Source organism: Megascapheus bottae, chromosome 30 (assembly GCF_031878675.1).
Source record: "Megascapheus bottae isolate mThoBot1 chromosome 30, mThoBot2.hap1, whole genome shotgun sequence".
In the NCBI taxonomy this organism is placed as follows: Eukaryota; Metazoa; Chordata; class Mammalia; order Rodentia; family Geomyidae; genus Megascapheus; species Megascapheus bottae.
Window position 1 is genome coordinate 9,069,397 of NC_143538.1, and position 20,621 is coordinate 9,090,017.

General features: G+C 40.2%; 1 long non-coding RNA gene across 1 annotated transcript in view; it reads left to right on the top strand.

Annotated features, from left to right (window-relative positions):
- LOC150044400 (uncharacterized) overlaps positions 1 to 20,621 on the top strand; it is an 88,009-nt gene that overhangs the window by 27,802 nt on the left and 39,586 nt on the right. The gene's annotated exons all lie outside the window — the stretch shown is intronic.

Here is a 20,621-nt window from a genome sequence, read left to right on the forward strand (position 1 = left end):
CCCCTATATTTTTTAACCACTTTATACTATTATATCATAGTATGTCAACACTGTGTGACAACATAATGTGTCACTTTTTTCTCCTCAATCATTATTACTTAGAACTCAAAATTTGTTATTGAATTGAAAATTACTTGTTTGCTAAGGAACGCTAAATAGCTTAAATAATTCAACTCCTAAAATTCTATCAGAGGATTTTTCCCCCCTTGGTACCATTTTTTTTTCTCTTGGTCCCAAATTTGAACTCATGGCCTTGTGCTCTTGTTAGTTCTTCTGCTTAAGGCTGGTTTTCTACTACTTAAGACACACTATGATGTCTGGCTTTTTGGTGGTTAATTGGGAGAAATAGTCTCATGGACTCTCCTTCCCTGGGACTGGTTTTGAACCATGATTCTCAGATTTCAGCCTCCTGACAAGTAAGGATTTTAGGCAGGAGCCACTGCCTGTGGTCTAATCCCAACTCTGTCTCTGTCTCTGTCCCCTCTGTCTGTCTCTCTCTCTCTCTTTTTCTCTCTCTTCCTGTACATGTTGGTCATTGGGCTTGAACTCAAGAGCCTTGGCTCTGTCTTTGAGCTCTTTTGCTCAAGATTAGTGTTTTATCACTTCGAACCACAGCTCCACTTCCAGATTTCTGGTGGTTAATTAGATATAAGAGTCTCATAGACTTTCCTGCCCGGGCTAGCTTTGAACTGGGATCCTCAGATCTCAGCCTCTTGAGTAGCTCAGATGACAGGTGTGAGCTGTCAGCATCCACTTTTTGATTTTTATTGCTGCCTCAAGTATCCAGAGCTTCTCACATTGGCTCAGTGATGACTTTACTAACTGAAGTCAGATTCCTCGTCATTATTTTCATAATGGCTAAAATCTACATAACAACTTTGTGTTTATAAAATACTTTCCTATACATCATCAAATTTAATACAAGGCACAAATGTGCAAAATGGCCTGTAAAAAACAGAAACAGCTCATTACGCATAAACATAAAGTGTCTTTTACTACTCTGAGGACTGTCAAGAGGGAATGTTCTCTTATTCCTCATTGCCTTTGTTTCCATTCCTTCTTTCTTTTTGAAGTACTGATTCCAGAGGTTACATCCATTGTGTGCGTTCATTCTGCCATTTGTAGACCTGTCCCAGCTCCTTGTTTCACACACAGCGATCCAAGATCTTTGTTCTTGATACCAAGTGCTATTTGGGCATGCATTTAAATTCGTTCTATCTATGTGACCAAACCTTGCAAAAAGTATACTGTCTGAAAATGACAGTTCTCGCTGGTTTTTAAGACACTGCACTGAAATGCTGCCAGTGTATGAGCTATGGAGAGAAAGAGAGGGAAAAACAGAGGAAGAGGGAGAAGCAGAGGGAGAGGGAAACAGTGAAAGACAGACAGACAGAAACATACATACAGAGAAATGCGAGAGAGAAAAAGAGGGATAGAGATAAAAACAAAGAGACACAGAGAGAAACAGAGAGACAGAGAAAGGCACACACAGAGAAACTCATACTGAGAAGCAGAGAGCGAGGAAGACAGAGAGATAGAAACAAAGAGGCAGAGAGAGAAACAGAGAGAGAGAGAAAGTCAGAGACAGAGAGGAACATACATACAGAGAAACAGAGAGACAGACACAGAAAGAGAGACAAAGAGAGACCGAAAGGCAGAGAGAAATGCATAGAGGAATGGAAAAGAATAACAGGGAGACAGAGAAAGGTGGAAACAGATTTCGAGAGAAATAGATAGCAACATACATAGAGAAGCAGTGAAAGACAGAGAGACAGAGAAACAAAGTCGTGTGTGTGTGTGTGTGTGTGTGTGTGTGTGTGTGTGTGTGTGTGTGTGGGAGGGGGAGCAGTGGGGGAGAAAGACAGGGAGAACTGAGTGATGGCCAAACACAGGCCAGCTCCACTCTCTGAGCCCTTGCACAAATGTGGCATGGCATTTATCACAGGCAAAAATCACTGCACACCTCCCCCATCAAAAGATCAGGGCACCATTTGGCATGCCAACCAGAGGGGGGAGGCACACACAAGGTCAAATTAAGAGAGGATCAACTCTCCAGGCCTAGTTGAAGGAGAAAAGAGCCCTCTGCAGACAAAACCCACCTCTGAAAAGGCTCAGCGGGACAGAACATCTGAAGGTATTTTGCCACCGTCTTGATATTGAAAAGTCAAATGGCTGTCTCATTCAGGAGCAAAGCCTATCTTCCCTTTTTATGTCCTCCGTGCTTATTGACAAAAGCGGAGTTGAGAATGGTGAGGAGGAATTGTTCTCTGGGGCTTTTATTCAGAGGAGGCACTAGCTCTACAGAGAGGGCACCATGAACCCCCTTGTGCGGAAAGATGTTGATGGAACAATCAAATACAGACGAGAGGCCTGTGAAAGCCCTGCTCAGGAAAGTCCTTTCTTCAGGGCATGGTGTGAGTCAGTTTTCCATGACTGTAACAAAATCCCTGTAATAATTAAGTTGGAAGAGAAAAGGTTGATTCAGTGCTTAGTTATAGAGGTTCCAGGAAACAAGAGAGAGTATATGTGGGGGGAGGCGTCATGTTGGGTTGTGCATCTCTGAGGGGTGCTTGCAGGGGGATGATGCAGAGCACACAGGCTGGAATTGCTCCCTTTGTGATCCAGGGTCAGAGGGTAGACCATCACAATCCCACAATCCTCCTGGAGGTTGTCCACCCCAATTATTTAAGCATCCTTCTTAGGCCTTGGCGTCTACAAGTCCCAACATCCTCTTGCATCACTCCATCCTGATGCACATGCCTCTGGGAACCCTTCTCCCCATCACTGCAGGCATTCGTGGGCGATGGGTTCTGGATGTTTTCACAAGTTGGATTCCAGCCACCACAGCCTCCTTTTTCTCATTGGATCCCTGGTGTGATCCTTGCGCTCAAGGTGGTGGAAAAGGGACATGGCAGACAAGAGAGGATGGATTGGGAATAGACCAGGACCTGAAGAGCTGAGAGCGTTTGGGGAAACCATGGCCACAGTGTATGGTAGCCTGGATGAGCCAAGCTCTTGATGGCACCGACAGGGAGTGGGGAGAGGAAGTTGCCCTGCACACACATTCTCTAGGGGCGATGGCAGCTTCCCCTGATGGATCTTGACGTTGTCAGTACCCAGTTTCACGGGCAGGCATGGAATGGAATACTCTCCTTGTAACCGTGGCCATTTTCTCATCCCCCTTACCACAGCCAGCTCCTCATCTCTCCATTCCATTGTTTTAAGGATGCTCTTCCATTTTCCTTACTTGAAAAAGGCAAAGGCTTTGCAAAGCAGAGATTAGCAGGCATGCTATGGCGTGACTGCCAATCTGCCTGTAATGAACGAGTTGAATGCGTGGGGAGGAGAGGTGGGCAAGGAGGAGAGGTGGGCAAGGAGGAGAGGTAGGAAAGATTGAGAGGTGGGAAAGGAAGCAGCAAATGAAGGGATGATTGGGTGGGGGCCTTGCAAAGCATTCTGGGAGGCTAACCTCTGGCCTTAGGGACAGCGAAGGGCAGTGCTGGGCCCTGACTTCCGTTCAGACTAGGAGATGCTCTTGTCCTCTCTGCTGAGCCCCGTACCTGGACAGTGGAAATGCTTGCCCACTGCACTTCACCCAACAATGAAATCTCCATTGCATTCCATCCGCCCCCAGCACTGAGTTCTTATTTATTTATTTTTTGCTCCTTTTCTCATGATGGAAACTGTTGTCTAATTTGCCATCTGCTCCCATTGTGTGAGGCCCCAGAAATGTATGTGGGACCTCATTTCCACTCTTCTAATTTAAGAAGACTGCATATCTGGGACCACCTGAAATCTCTGTTGAGGATAATTGGCAAGCAAAGTTAAGTAGGCATCAGAGGCTCTTGGGTGGCAAATCTGCCTGGTGAGGAATCTAATCTTGATGTTTCCAAGATGTCTCCTCCTATATGGTCTGACTTGAGTTTCATAATCTCTTGAAGCCAGTGGCTAGGGGTTATCCTCTTTATTTTACTGATAATGGTGTTGTGGCATCAGAAATGTCATCGGATTTCTATCCCCTATCTCACTCTCCAAACAGAATATAGGATATTCAGCTAGGAATGAGCTGGGTTTGGGGGGCTAACACCTCCTTTATTTGACACTTATTTCTTTTCACAGAAAATCCATTCCTTGGAACCCTAAACTTGGTTTTCTGAACAGAATGAAATAAGCAACACTGACCATAGGAGTCTCCAATAGGATATTATTTTTTAAGTTAACATCTGTACTTACTGTTGATTTAGTGGGTTGTCTCAACTCCATGTAAAAATCAACCAAATGAGCTCTTATTTCCCCAAGACAAGCTCACAGCAAGCAAATCAGTCAACTTAAGATCCTGAAGGGTATTCAGAAATTATGCCCTGGCTGGTTGAAATATTGGGAGGGGACAGGTGACCCCCCTCCCCCGTCCTTGTGGCTGGCATCAGGTGAACAATTGCCTTAGGCAGATGAGCCAAGGCTCCTTGGCCTTCACTGAGCCTTCTGGTGATAGTGGCCTTTGTTCTGATGAACTCTGCCCTCTTGTTTACAATAGAGAGTATCTAAAACATAGCCGACATTTTTGAAAGGTCAACTGCCAAGAAGAGCATAGAGTATTGGTGGAAATGACAGGAAGAAGAGAAACAAACTGGAATATATCATCTCAAATGTCCACCCAGGCCAGCCATTTTAGGGAAAATGGCTTACGGGCTGATAGGCAGAGAGGCGGGAAGGTGAACTTGTGGTCCCTTACCTTCCTGTTTGCCAAATTTTACAGGAACTTGTAAAAGGCAACTTACTGATGATTCCTAACTGTGGTGCAGATTTACTTATCTACTGTTCACCTATCCAAAGGATCCGGCTTAGAAATTATTTTGAAAGCTTTCTGAATTATAATAACTCCAGGTAATAAGCCTAGTGCAGGTACTGGAGTTGAGGGGAGGAGAGGAAAAGGAGAAGCATTGGTTGTCTTAACTCTGGTGTTCATGGGAAATCATTTCACTTGCTTCTTTTGTAAGGATTGGCCAGGAAGTCGGGAGCAGAATATGTGGATAGGTGAACACTGAGCAAATGGATCTACCAAAGTCTGAAACAGTCCTACGGTGTCTGAGATCCTGGTGCCTAATTTTGTTTCCATCTCTTTCTAATTTTTCTTCTGCGATGTATTTTTGCTCCATTGCAAATGCTCTTGCCTTGGGTAAGGGGACAGGCACCTGCACCCCCATCAAAACTGGGCTGACAACGCAAATGTGGCCTGTGGTAGATGATAATCCAGTCTACAAGCAAGAGCCACAGGAAAGCAGCCATGCTGGGTGACGAGGGCCCCTAAAAAGAACCCAGGTGTCTACTTGAGTCTTTCTTCAGTTCAGGGACAATTGTGATTTACTCAAATATCATTAAGTAAATATTATGGGCACATCCATCACCAGAGACAAACTTCCTCCAGATTTACCATAAGGTTCTGGACTTTTGTCTTTGAAATCAATATCATAAGATATTAATGTTTCTAGATAGGTCAGTGCCAGAGATTTGTGGTGTGGCACTACTAAAATTTATTAATTTATAATAGCAGTAAGAATAATTCCTGGAAATTTTCACTCTTGCAAGAATAGCTGCAGGCCCTCCCCTGTTTTTTTTTTTTAAATCGGGATTATTATTATATGGTGATCTGCATATCCTGGGGGCAAAACCATTTTCCCTGAAATGAAGTAGCTTCAACAATTAAACCTTGATTAAAAAAGTTGCCTTTAACACTGTTAGAATTTTTTTCTCTTGCACTAAACTTATGAAAAAATTTCTACTTAATACCTTGATAATTTTCTGGGGGGTTGTGATTGATCTTCAAAATATGTGATTAAAATAAAACTAAAAAAGTCGGCTTTTGATGTAATTCTGCATCAAAATGAAAACACAGAGGCAGACATACATGCAATGTCTTTCTCTCACACACACTGAAAACACAGAAACTCTATTCCCAAGTAGAATTTTTTTTTCTGTTAAGGGGTCTTTGATTGATTTTTGTTTATGCTTCTGTTATCAATGCACTGAAAAGTTATTAAATATAGGCATTGCCATTTTTTCCACTTAAGACAAACTTGAGTTTTATTTTCTCATTTATAATATTGGGGATGGTACTGGTCAAACTGAATGCACAGGTCTTTTCCACAGGTCTTTACAGTGTTTAGTTGAAGATATATTGCAGGTAAAGAAATAATAACAGGTGAAAGAGCTTTATGCATTGTGAAATGATTTCCAAATGTTGCTTCTTATTCTTGGACATTTCATCATCATTGACATCTTATATAAATTAGACTTGCTTTAAATTACACCCATGAAAATATTAAATTATACACATGTGTGCTCGTGCGTGCACGCGAGCGCACACACACACACACACACATACACACACACACACTTATATGCAACATTTAAAGGTTCTTACATTATGGTACAAAATTACTTTATGGTAATGGCTCCTTGGAGCCATGTAATAAAATTTCAGTGTGAACATTTTTGTAGCCCACAGTGATTAATAATTTCTGTTGACTGAGCGATATATATATATATAGATAGATATATATCACATATCACATGAGAAGCATCCACATATGCTACAGGTAACATCTTTAATGGGACTTTTCTTTTCTTTTGAAGGGGGAGTTTTTGTGTGCATTTGACAGATTCCCCCCGGATTTGATTTTGGGGATTGGTGTAGTTCCGAGCCATCCTACCTCTTGGCAACAGATGTAAAGAATGAAGTGTTTTAACTGTCAGGTCTTTGGTTCTTCCACTTGAGATAGGAGATATAGTAGAGACTGAATCAAAAGATCATTATTCCTAGGACCTTTTGCTGATTTTTTTTCCAATGGGATCATTCAGCAAGGACTGACATGAGATGGACCTACATTACCTATATATCCACATGAACATTTTCTTCTACAAGTGTCTTTGTTCAGTCTCTAGAAAAAAGCTGCTCATTTTTTTCAAGAGGAAGGAATAGGAAAAAAATGTGCTAGATATTGAAACCTTCAAATGAAGATTAGATGATATCAATTTTCTAGGAAAAGAAAATAAGCCTTCGGCAAAAACACTATCCCATCCAAAAATCTGAGCCTTAACGTGCAGACTCTCTGCTTTAAATCATAGTTCTCTTAATTAGGGTCATTGCTACAAATGAAAGGCGATTTGGGCGCTTGTCTAATAAGAAAGCGCCAGTTACGGTACATTCTCAACCCGGACTTCCCAGGCATTGAATTTCCTGATGTGGTCTGCTGGGAACCTTAAATGAACAAGAGCAATTATAAACCTAATGTCTGAAGCCATTTGTTGGCATTATCTCAGGATAATTTCCCTGAAACACTCATGATAAAATGCAAAGGTAGATAATTTAAAAATCCATTTAAAATAGCTGTGGTATAATTTAAGCCAAGGTTTCTCTGTATAGTGGACATTTCAGCTAGACTGGATTTCCAAATGGAGCTTTTTACACAGGAACTTCCTTAGATATTGTTACCTTGGGAAGCGCTTTAAGTAAATTTACATAATTTTCTTAAGAGTAGTATGAGTAAAACAAATATGTGTGTAGTATTTGGTTTTTGTTTAAATGAAGACAGAAAGTTGCATGATTATCACTAGAAAGGACAAAAACACCATTGAAAAACAATCAATAAGTATGTTGGGTGCCAGTGGCTTGTGCCTGTAATGCTCTCTACTTATAAGGTTATGATCTGAGGATCCTGGTTCAAAGCCAGCCCGGTCAAGAAAGTCTGTGAGCCTCATCTCTACCAAAACAAACAAACAAAAAAAACAAAGAAAGAAAGATGGAAGGATAGCTGTAGTTCAAGTGATAGAACACTACCTGGAGCCAAAGAAACTCAGGGATAGTGTTCAGGCCCTGAGTACAAGCCCCAGAACTCACACACACACACACACACACACACACACACACACACACACACACACACACACACACACACACACACACACACAGCCCGTGCACACACACAATTAGTGAGAAACACCACCGCTATTTTCTCTTGGCTTTTGCAATGTTGAGCCCTTGGTTCTTTGGGTGAATTAAGTGGCAATTTATGTTAAAGATAGGGTTATTTTTTTTCTAGATATATGAGTTTAGTTAATTTAGCAAGACCTTGACTTGATTTTTCCCTTAGTTTTCCCCCTTTTATTTAATACCCTTTATTCTATGAGATGCTGAATTTGAGGATTCACCTTTGTTTCAGCCTGCCTCTCCTTAAGTGGAAGCAAAATGAGATGAAAGTGAATCTTAATATTGGCCAAAAAAAAACCAGTTAAAAATAAACAAATGTAAAAATGACCCTATCTTACCCATTGGGCTTCCTTTCTCTTTCTTTGTCTCAATGTATGAGCAGCAGGGACCTAGGTCAAAGCCTAAATACAGATTGAGGGTTCAATACTAGCTCATTTTTAGTGTTGATTTTTCTACTCAGAAAATATAGTTTTATAATAGAAGTCCTGACATAGGCTTTGCTCTAATAGACTACAAGATGGACCAATAAACTACAGGCAGAACCCATTACTAAGGAGCATTACTGCACAGAGGACAGAGCAAAATTTATTTTGTTCCTGACCTTACTCAAAAGCTCTAGCATCACACAGTGATTTGCTTCATGATAAAGGGAGACCATCTTGTGCTTATCCTAGAAGCTTTGCACTGGAGAGGAGACATCCCCCTCTGACAAGCTCTAGACACACCAAAGTGGGACTGAACTCTTTTCTGGAAGAAATGCATATGGGGACAAAACAGAGAGGCCTATGGATCTTATTTAGCACTGACTCACAAGAGAACTGCTTCAGAGATAGCTGTCATGATGGTTTCTCTTTTTTTTTCTTTTTTCTGCCAGTCCTGGGCTTGAGCTCAGGGCCTGAGCACTGTCCTTGGACTTTCTCAAGGCTAGAGCTCTACCATTTGAGCCTCAGCACCACTTCCAGCTTTTTTCTATGTACGTGGTACCAAGGAATCGAACCCGGGTCTTCGTGCATGCTAGGCAAGCACTCTACCACTAGGCCAAACTCCCGGCCCCAATCATGATGTTTTCCACTGTCAGTGGTACGTTTGCATGCTCCCCTCCCCTCCCCTCCTCCCCTCCCCTCCTCCCCTCCCCTCCCCTTCCTTTCCCTTCATTTTGTGCTGCCTCTGAACCTTTTCTCCTCAAGCCTAGTGTCCTGCCATTTGAGGCACAGCTCCTTCCCTGCTTCAGCTGGCTTTGAACAGATCCTCAGAGCTCGCTCTCCTGAGTCAGCTAGGATTACAGGTATGAGCCACTGATGTCCAACCTTATCTCCTTCCGTCTAGTTCAGTTTCAGCATGTAAGCTCGTGTCATGCACATTACTGAAGACCCCTTCTCCCACCAGTGTCTTACTTGCTTTACCTTGACAGGGGGTGACTTGAAGTACAGAATGAGATGGCTTTTCTTGGAAGGCTCGGCGAACTCTAAAGCAAACCCACAGACTAAAAACCTAACAACACTTGTAAGTGAAAGTCCGGGTGTCTTGTGCATACTTACCAATTATACTTTAGAAAAGAATGAATTATGAAGTTGGTAAGAAGAAAGCACCTCGGGCATTTCATACAGCAATCTTGTTACTACTTTGCCATCTTTCTCTCAGCTTGTTGGTTGTTACAGTAAATAATTAGAGGCAGAGCAATTCTGAGCCATTGTTAAAGGTGAAACAGACAGACATGAAATCTAGTAAGAAAGCATGAAGAGCCAGGGCTAATTATAGAGCAGCTATTAGAATGTATTTTTCGCTTCTTGAAACAGAGTTTTTGTTTGATAATTAACAGATCTACAGGGCCCATTACTTTCTCAGAAACTGCAGGTATTGATTCCTCATCTCTTACTGCCACATTTGTTCTTTCTGGGTCTTCTTCCCCTGAGAATTTTTGCTGATTTCATAATTGAGGGGAGGGGGAGGTAGAGAGTTAGCAGAGATAACCCGCTGTGCGTGAGGCAGCCCAGACCCCGGCTAAGGGGGAGGAAACCAGCTCTCCAGTCATCCGGGCAATTTATCTGCTTTAGTTCGGATTTTAATACTTTGATGCATTTTTCATGATTATACCGTTCCACATCAAGAGATGGCTTTTAAAAAGCAAAACGAATTCAGACTTCCAAAATAGGTATCCGTAGCTCAAGTTCAGCCTTTGATTCTGGGGTTGTACTTTACTTTTCAAAACAAATGGTTCTATCTCACCTAACCCAGATTTTTTTTTATTATTTTTAAAAACTTTCCCCCTTCCCTTGATATTGGTGTGTTGGAATTGAGCACTTGTCAGACAAATGTTCTGACACTTGAGCCAAGCCTTTACCCCATTTTTGCTTTGCATATATCCACACCCACAGACTGGCATACAAACATGTACATATATATATATATTACTATATGTAAGAATAGGATCTATCTATCTATTTATCTATCTCTACCCATATTTGAATAGGATATATATGTATACACACATACACATCTATCTCTCTACCTATCTATATGAATAAAATCTCATTTTTAAACCCAGACTGCCCTGGACTGTGAACTTCCTGTTTCTCCATCTCCCACTGATCAGAATGGCAGACATGAACCACCATCCACAGCCAAGCCTTGGATGGCATTTTTTTTTCTTCCTGGCATCTAAAAGAACAAGTAGGAGTGTGTGTGTGTGTGTGTGTGTGTGTGTGTGTGTGTGTGTGTGTGTGACAGAGAGAGAGAGAGAGACAGACAGACAGAGACAGAGACAGAGACAGAGACAGAGAAAAAACGAAGCACCAGCATGAAGGAAAGGGCTTTGGTTTTTTGAATGGCCTCTGAAGAATGGAAGAAAATCATTCTGTCTTCATGAGATATCAGGGCAGATTGGGTTGGAGATACATTAGTGCTCTTTCTGTTTACAAACAAGAGGTCTCATTTAGAAGAAAGATCTTCAATCTGATGGTGTCTTTGTGTCTATCCATGTTGGGGAAAGTGTGTGTTGAGGGTGGTGGCATGGGGTTGGAGGGATGGAGATGGGAGGTCACCTATTAACTCTTCTTGCCCAATTCTGGTAAGGGAGGGCAGTTAGGAGCTTTTGTTACTCTTAATTTCCAAACTTAAAAAGGTTAAATTAAAGATTGCTGCTTTAACATCTCATGTACAAATAACAAACAGATCTTTCTGCCAATTTTAACCAGCTTCTTCACAGGAAATGCAATATATACTTACAGTGACAAAAGCCTAGTTTTCCTCCCTCTCTCCATCCCCCATCCCTAGCAATATTGGTGAGGTTTGAATTCAGATTTTGTCTGTATCCATATGTCTTATATTGTGGATCCAAGATACTTAACCCACGCTCAGGTGAGATGACTGGAAGCAGTAAAAACAAAAACTAAGAGGATGTCTTCCAGTTCTTCAAATGGTCTGACTCAGAAAGTCCTGTGCCACTTATTTATTTCTTTTTCCCGTTCCAAGTTTGATTTGCTGGGTTGTCTTTGTTGGCAGCCTATTATAGTATTTGGGCAACAAAACATGTCGGTGTGAAAACAGCTGGGTTTTAGATCTCATTGTCACTTCCTGTAACTTAAGATCCTTAACTAAGGCACTTAAGGCCCTTGAGTGAGTCCCCATCTGTTGAGTAGACACACTTCAGAAGGCATCGTGTTACCTGACTTGAAAAATTCGGTGTTTTTTATATCCTTTGTGATATAGAAGGCTTCTTACAAGCATTTTCTTTCAATGATTATTTAGGGTTCCACAATCAAAAAAAAATAAGAGGAGGAGCCATTTAATTCCATGTAAAAAATCAGATATGGTAATAAATCTATACTCTAACGCATGGGTCAGCTCCATCGTTTGCTGAAGGCTTTTGTTGTTGGAGGTTTATTTATTTGATGAGCAGGGTCATGGGAACTACTGCAGTCTGCGGTGGTGTTGCTGGCAGGAAATAAAGACACTTAAGTGATTTTTTTTTCAGGATCACACGGTCTGTATTGAACAGGATTCTATTTTCTAATGGAAAAAAAGATATAATATACATTCATTCTTTAGAGATCTAGCAAGAAAATAATTTGCAAGAGGAATCTTCAGATATTTAATGACGACAGTTTTCTATGTGCAATTCTTGTAAAATGCAAAGCATAAAAGGACCTAAGTGATTGCAATAGATAGGTAGGTAGGTAGGTAGGTAGGTAGGTAGATAGACAGACAGAGAGATAGACTGGACCAGGAAGACTTTTGTAGAGGCACATCACTGAAGTTTACCAAAGGATCTTATCTTTTGAGTCATTAGTAAGCTAGATGAAGTGTTTTCCTTCATCAGCCACCTTTCCTGATGGCAAATACTGATTCTAATTTAGATTCTTAGTTGAGCATCTACCTGCAGCTCAAGGGGAGGGTCTTATGTGAGGAAATCAATAAGATGATCTTTGTAAATGTGCTCCCTGTTGATTCATTCTGATGAAAAATCAGTTTTTTTCTTCTTACTTTTTTGTTAGTATTCCAGTGTGGGACTCTTATATGTATGATACCTTCAATCTGCTTTCTTATGATGCTTACATTACTCTTTATTTTAAGGCTTCTTCTCCTCTTCCTCCTTCTCCTCCTCCTCCTCCTCCTCCTTTTTCTCCTCCCCCTCCTCCTCCTCCTCCCCCTCCTTCTCCTCTTCCTTCCTCTTCCTCTTCCTCTTCTTCTCCTTCTCCTTCTTTCTTTTCCTCTTCCTCTTCCTCTTCTCCTTCTTCGTGTCCTGAGCATTCACTTACATGCCCTCGGAGTTGCGAATTTTACATTTTTCCCCTTTAATGTTTTCTTCAAAGGAACAATATTTGGCTTGTTTATCGTCTCTGCTATATTTTAGTTCCTTAGTTTGTTAGTTTTTTCCCCTCTATTTTCATTTCCATTAAACAATGTGCTAAAGAGGTCAACCAGGCCAGTAAAAATACAGAAAGAAGGGGAGAGAAATATTCTTGTGTGCATTTATATCGCGTTATCCATTTAATGTTATGTTCTTCTGTATCTGAGTTCATTTTACAACTAATTTACAGCATATGGACCAAGAAGGTAAGTGAGATGAACATAGACTTGTGAAACCAGGCAAATCTGGAATAAATTTTTGGGTTCGCTGTGTTTGAACACTTACTTATAAGCTTACATATTAGGAATTCAAATGTGTGCCCTCTTCCTTCCCTCCCCCTCCCTTCCTCTTTTCTTTCCTCTCCTCTTCCCTTTTCTCTATCACTTTGGCAGTACTGGGGATTGTACTTAGCGACTGCCATCATCGTGCTCCGTAACAAATGGCTCCCATTCTGTGGCGTACAGGAGGAAGGCCTTTATTTCACTCATAGCTCTGCTGGCCAACTCTAACCATGGGACCTTCTTGTACTCTAGGCTACTAGAGGATTCTCGATCTCATTCCAGACTTTCCCCACTGAAGAAGGAATAGCCATGGATGGTGTCCTCTCTGTGGCGTCTTCCGGTTGAGGATTGAAGTACCTGACCCATTGGACAATCTCAGGAGGAGGCATGTGGCCTTTGGGGTGGTGATCCACACTGCAGAGAATGCATTGGTTTGTAGTGTGAGGAAGAAGATGTGTCTGAGAACGCAAACTGACTTAGCAGAGATCTGGCATTGTTGGGATTAAATTATGGGGGATGGAACCCATAACCTAATAGTCTACAGTTTCCTTGGGAGGGGGTAGAGTGAGTGAAGTCTTAAGTTGGACTTAAGACTCTTCTGAGGGTCTTGGTAAAGGATCTGTGACCAGTCGTTGATCCTTTCTCCTTTCTTCTTAGCCATTGAGATGTTGTGTAGTAAAATGACCTTACTACTTATTTGCTGGAGCTCTAAGGAGCTCCAGGTGATATGTGCTAATATCAGCTTTCAACGCAGATGAATTATTATTGGATAACCCGATAGAAGCATCTGGCTCTTGGATTTAAAACCTTTAGATAGCCGGATGCCAGTGGCTCATGCCTAAAACCTCCAGCTACTCAGGAGGCTGAGAGCTGAGGATGGCAGTTTGAAGCTGGCCCAGGCAGGAAAGTCTGTGAGACTCTTATCTCCAGTTAACTACCCCTCTCTCTCCTCCCACAAAAAAAAATCCAGAAGTGGAGGTATGGCTCAAGTGGTACAGAGCTAATTTGGAATGTTAAAAAACAAACAAACAAACAAAATAAATAAAACTCAGAGACATTGCCCAGGACCTCAGTTCAAGCCCCAGGAATTCAGAAACACACACACACACACACACACACACACACACACACACACACACAAAACACAACTTTAGATAGGTGGAACAAGATTCTTTTTTAAAAATTTTATTGTCAGGGTAATGTATAGACGGGTCACAGTTACATTCTTCAGGTAGTAGGTGCATTACTTTTCTCACATTGATACCCCTTCTCATGTTTTTGTCCCCATTTCCCTCTCTGAACTCCCTCCCAATGATCTTTTTTTCCCCTTCCCTATTTCAAATAAACAAACATATATACAATATACCAGGTAAAGAAGTCAGATACAGTAACCACATGAGATTAGCCATAAGGGGGAAAAAGAGAAAAGAAATGACATAGTACATTAAGAACAATATAAACCTCTTATTTCATATCCTAGACTTCATTTCATTTAGTCTCATCCTTTACGACCTTATGTGCATAGCTTTTGACTTATTGTGGTCCTCTGCTAGATGTGTACTAATTATTTTGAATGAGGGAAACCACTGAGTCTATATTCCTTTGGATCTGGCTTACTTCATATAATATGATTTTTTCCAAGTCTTTCCACTTCTTAACGAATGGGGCCATGGGCCATGTTCAGATTCCTTAACAGAATAACCAACATTGTAAGAATCCTGTACTGAGCCCATGGATTCTTCTATTTCTATGTCCTTTTGTCCTTCTGATGATCAGAACAACATTTTATTGTTATTAATTGACTTGGACCCTATATTATATCTTACAGTGTTGGTAAAACCTGGATCAAATTCTGAGTATTAATAAGGAAATTTCCATGTTCTTTTACATGAGCTACTTTGTGGCAAGTTCACTAGGATATAGCACTTTAACTTTCCAAGGAAACTGTAAGAAGTTTCCCAGGAAACTGTTTGACTTTCTGCTGAATGATGCTGGAACCATCTCATCAACATTAGGTGATACACTAGAATTTTTCCTTGAAGCCCATTCTAAGATGGTTGCATTACTTTATGTCAGTGATATTTTCTTCCACGTGGCATTCTATTTTTTTTTACTTGCAACATGGAAACACAGATTCTCATTGCCTTAGCAGATTGAGCCAAAGCAATACCTCTTTCTTCTCTGGTTGAGCCAGGCAGTAATAGGCCAGGGACAGATGGAGACAGGATCTATGTTGGAATTGGCTCAGAGCTTATCTAAGTATTTTTGTTTTGTTTTTGTGCAGGTCCTCCTAGGGCTTGAACTCTAGATCTAGGCATTGAGATTTGTTTACTCAAGGCTAGCACTCTATCACTTGAGCCACAGCCCCACTTTTAGCTTTTTACTGACTAATTGGAGATAAGATTCTCTCACACTTTCCTGCCCAGATTGGCTTTGAATCATTATCCTCAGATCTCAGCTTCTTGAGCAGCTAGGGTTATAATCCTGGTTATTTTCCAAGTCTTTTAATCAAGTATGAACTTAGTGTTTCTGGAATGTGACTCTGAAGATGTGAATGAAATCCTTAACTCACTGACATACATACATACATATATATATATATATATATATATAAATTGTTTCTGATAGTCCTGCTAAATGATGTAAAGCATTTCTATGAGAGTTTAGGTATTCTATGGACCATGTTTTCACATATCCATCCATCCATCCACCCACCCATCCATCTCTCCCTCCCTCCCTCCCTCCATCCATCCACAAGGTATGGAGAATACAGAGAGAAGGAGATGATTGGATGTTGGACTCACTGCCATTTCTCCTCATAACTTGGCCTGTCACCATGGCTCCTTGCCTTTCGTGGCTTTACCCTTGCTTTCTCTATAAGGCAGCAAAATAGAAGCATAAATATTTAACCTTCAAAAAGGGACTCATTTACTGGAACTCTGACTATATGAACCAGGGTTATAAATCTTTCTGAGGTATTTCAATATGCATAAGAGAATGAAACCACATGAATGACGGGCTAACTTTAACCTTTGATTGTTTAAAAGCAGTCTTTTTCCTCCCTTTAAAAATGAGGGGATGGGGGAGGTTGCTCAAACCATATATACTATTGTCAGACATATATGATGAAATTTATCTTGCAAAGTGACCCCTCCCCCACGCTCTAAAATTTATACCAATTCTGTCAAAGAGCTGAAAGAAATTATACTTTACAGATGCCTATAGGTTTGGTCAGACTAGAAGAAAAAAAACATTTCTCTTTGCTCACAATAAGTTGAAAGGCTTCCTGTCAGTAGAAGGGGCTGAGGAAGAATCTTCGGTGCAGAGAGCGGCGACAGATTTCTGTAGACCGAAGTATATTACACTACTTAGGAATTCTTCCTGAGGGTTTATATTTAATTAAAATCATCCATTAACCAGCAAAGGGGAATTGAATCCTTTCTCTGCACACACTATTTCAGCAGCTAAGATAAAATTTGATCTGCATGGCTGTAAAGGTTATAGAGAACTCCTTCAACACTTAAATTTGGGAGTGAACTATGCTAAAGTTGGTAAGAAGGGTTCCCATGTTATGGAGATTACTCATGTACCGATGGAAGCCTATAATATCCGAGTTAACCATAGGCTCTTCTTTATGATGTATACCTTTCATTCATGAGAAAAATGGAAAGGAAGGTAATTGAATACACTTCACACAAACTAACAAGATTGTGATGGAGCCTTAACAGACTATTGCTATAGCTTGAAACCTTCTACTTCTTGACTTTTCACTTGGCTTTATTTCAATACACATAGAATCCATGAGCTACTCGCCATTGCTGGCCTGCGGTCACTTCCATTTGCTCTGCAAATGAATTATGCAATTATTGCCTTATCACATATCTAATTTGTAAAAGCTCTCTTCTCCCTCTTGCTCATTTCTTCCTGAGTCCCCAAGTCATCTCTGTCCCTTGGGTCAGTCCATTTGGTTCTTATCTGTTGTTGATGGGATTGCAGATAGCATAGAACCCCTCATAGTAGATGTATAGAACATAAATAAATGGATCCAGTGAGTAGTCGAATTTCTCTGAGCTCAACCTGATCATTCTGAGTTTTAGCAGTTTGGTGTCTGCCCTTTTAAGCTTCTCTTAGTGTTTCAGATCTGGGCTTCTGCCTACATTTATTTACAGTGTTCACAACCTACCATTGTTGAACCCATACCATGATGGCCCTTCATGAAAACTTATATGGCTAAAATTTTCCATTGAATTATTATTATTACTTTTTGTTGTCAGACAAAACCTAACTTCTGATGCAGTGCCACACAATGACAGCATTCTGCCATCTCTCCAGTCTGTCTACAAACTCAATTGTCTCCCCAATTTCTAAAGGCAGAAACAGTAATGGGGGAGTCCTACTCTTTGTTTTTAATCAGGGGAGTTTAACATGGAAGCTTGACTTCTAAACCCAACTTGTAAACACTCAACCATTTGCAGCTATGGCTTATATGACACCAATCTCAGGAAGACATAACCTGCCCCAAGCAACTTGCTTATCTACTGCTGCTAAGAAAGGTAGAAAAAAATCTATTTGTGATCCAGTAACAGGTCATTTGGGCAAAGAGCAAAATGACCTGTCCTGGGGTTGCTATGCACAATCTGATACTTCTTGGTGTGATTTGCTGGTGCTTCATCAAACTAAACATGTAACACAGGGGTCAGTGAAACACAGAGATCACTTCTGGAGCTGAGCCAGTTCTTTACATTGATTCTACCTTTGATCTCTCACAAACAAATAGAGCCGTGTTTCAGTCTGAGAATAATCAACTTGTCCCAAACATTTCAGCCGAAAATTAAATAAGAAATTATTATTGTTATTATTTTTAACTTATATTTGTGGTGGGTAAACACAATCGCATTTCTGATGAGACAGACAAAACTGTTTCTTCTTAATCAACACGTTGAAATAAGACAAGGCAATGTGATGATATGACCTGGTAATTCCTGTACTCATAGACAGTTTATGAATTTTAACTTAAATAAAATCCACAACTCTACACCCTGAGTCTGAATTAGGTTCTAATGGGTTACACAGCTGGTTGCTTTGTTTCATTATTATTATTTTCTGAGTAGGTAAAGGATTAGATTTTCTTCCCTGTGAACTGCTGAGATTGCATTTCTCTTGCTATAAACTAACCATGCTCTCCCACCAGAAGTGGCCGTTAGATGTCAAATTGTACTGGTCAGAATTTGGGAGGAAATTGAACAAGCCATCTAACATGGGGATATAAGATGATTAGACGTTATGAGTTGCAAATGTAGTTCTTGACTTCCTCATTATACCTTTAATAAACAATAAGCCTGCGTCTGTGATGTTCCATGTCACAACAAATTAACGATAAAATAAAAGGTTTGAGGGGTTATGAGAGGAGCTAAGTGACAGCCACGTGGACTGCCAGCTAAGAGCCTGGTACGAGAGAGAATTAGATAGCAGCCACAACTCCATTTCTAGAAACTAACAATTAGAGAGAAAAGAATTCTTTAGAGTCACGCGGGGTAGGGGTAGACTGACTTGCTGAGGCCAATGCTAATGCTAAATTTGATATTTAATGTAATGATTCCTAGAGGCAATTTCAATTATTTCTGTATGTGTTAATAATGGATTTCACAGTTAGCCAGAGTTCGATCTCAAAATATTAAAAAAAAAAAAGAGTATGTTTGGCTGCTCGAAGTGCTAAGCTTTCATCACCAAAAAAAAAAAATACTGATGAGATACACGTTATCCTCCAGTCCGGCTGCATAAACATGAGAAGGGAATAATAATTAATTTTTAAAAGCAAGAATAATTAACCTCCCTGCCAAGCTTCATTTAAAAGACTTGGCATGGCAGTCTCATGTAATTCTTACAGAACCCCAGAAGAACTGACCACTATAATCTTCACGAGTTCTGTCTGAAAACATAACATAAACTTGTTATCACTCCACCCCTAGGTCCTGAAAGAGTCAATTGATGGTTGCACGGTCTGATGGATTCACACTGAGTTCTAAGGGCAAGAAATACAGTGGATTAGAAATATTGGCATCCCATCATTTTACCAAGTATCCTAAAAATAAAAGTAAATATATATTGTGGGATTTTGGCATCAACACACCTTTTTATTAAATTGCCCAATAGTTACTCATATTTAATGCAGGCAAATGCATCCCTATTTGTGAATCAGCACACACATGGTTTAATAAAACAGTATTTTAGACTCTTTAAAGGAATCCAATCACATATAAAAAGAAAAGAAACAGAGTTGGGCGCTGGTGGTCTTGTCTGGAATCAGAGCTACTCAGAAAGCTGAGATCTAAAAGGTGATGTTTTGACAAAGAAGTTCACAAGATTCCTTCTCCAAAATAAATTAACAAACAACAGGGCCAGCGCCATAGTACAAGTAGTAGAGTCAAGAACAAGGCCACAAATGCAAACCACAGCGTCTCCATCTCATACACACATACACACAAAAAACCCAAACGGGAGCCCAAAAGCTATGAATCCTGAGAATGAACACGTTCATGATTATTTGAAAGTTGAGACAATTTCAAGCAACATAGAGACTATTTCTTAGGATCTCTTACAGATTCAGGTGTGTGGTACTTTGTGTTTAGCATCTCCTGCCTAGATGTGATACTGAACAGTTAAGAAGGAAAGCTTGCAAGAGACTGGAAGATTCCCTTGGCCATTTATTCATTATAAACAAATGGTTATGTATAGTTCAAGAAGCAAGGTCAAGATAGAAGTGTGTATTGGACCAAGAGAAGATAGCTCAGATAAACTCTCTTCCCATTTCCTCCTATGTCCGCTCTTCATTTATTTATTTATTTTTATTTTCAGAAGAGGCATATTTATTATTTTTATTAAAGAATTGATTAACATTGATTTTTACATCATATTTCAAATGATGTATTTAATAAACAAGTATTCAAGTAGGGAATCTCTATATACAATCACTGGCACTTAGTTTTTAGAACATAATCAAAATTAGGCTAAGGGTTTGTATATCATAGATACATATTAATTTATGAAATAAAACATTATGTCTATAGAGTCATAGATTTTTATGTCTATGTAGTTGTGTTTATATTTCCAATACCATGTCCATAGCATTGGGCATGCAACTATTGAGTCTTCGCTCTTGTACTGTTGGGATCTAATAACCACATATTAAGGATACCATGCGCCTTTTGTTCCTTTGATCTTGAGTTGTCTCACTCAACATGATTTGCTCTAGATTCGTCCACTTCTCTGCGAATGCCATTATTTTATCTCTTCTGTTGGCTATGCAGAATTCCATTGTGTGTGTGTACATCACATTTTCTGTATCCATTCATCTACAGTAGGGCGTCTGGATTGTTTCCATCACCTGACTATTGCGAATTGCTCTTCACTTTTAAGAATAGGATTATATTCTTTATGGAAACCTATTTTTTAGTTATTTTAAAGTAGTTGTATAGAGGGATTGCAATTCACTCAAGCAGTTTAT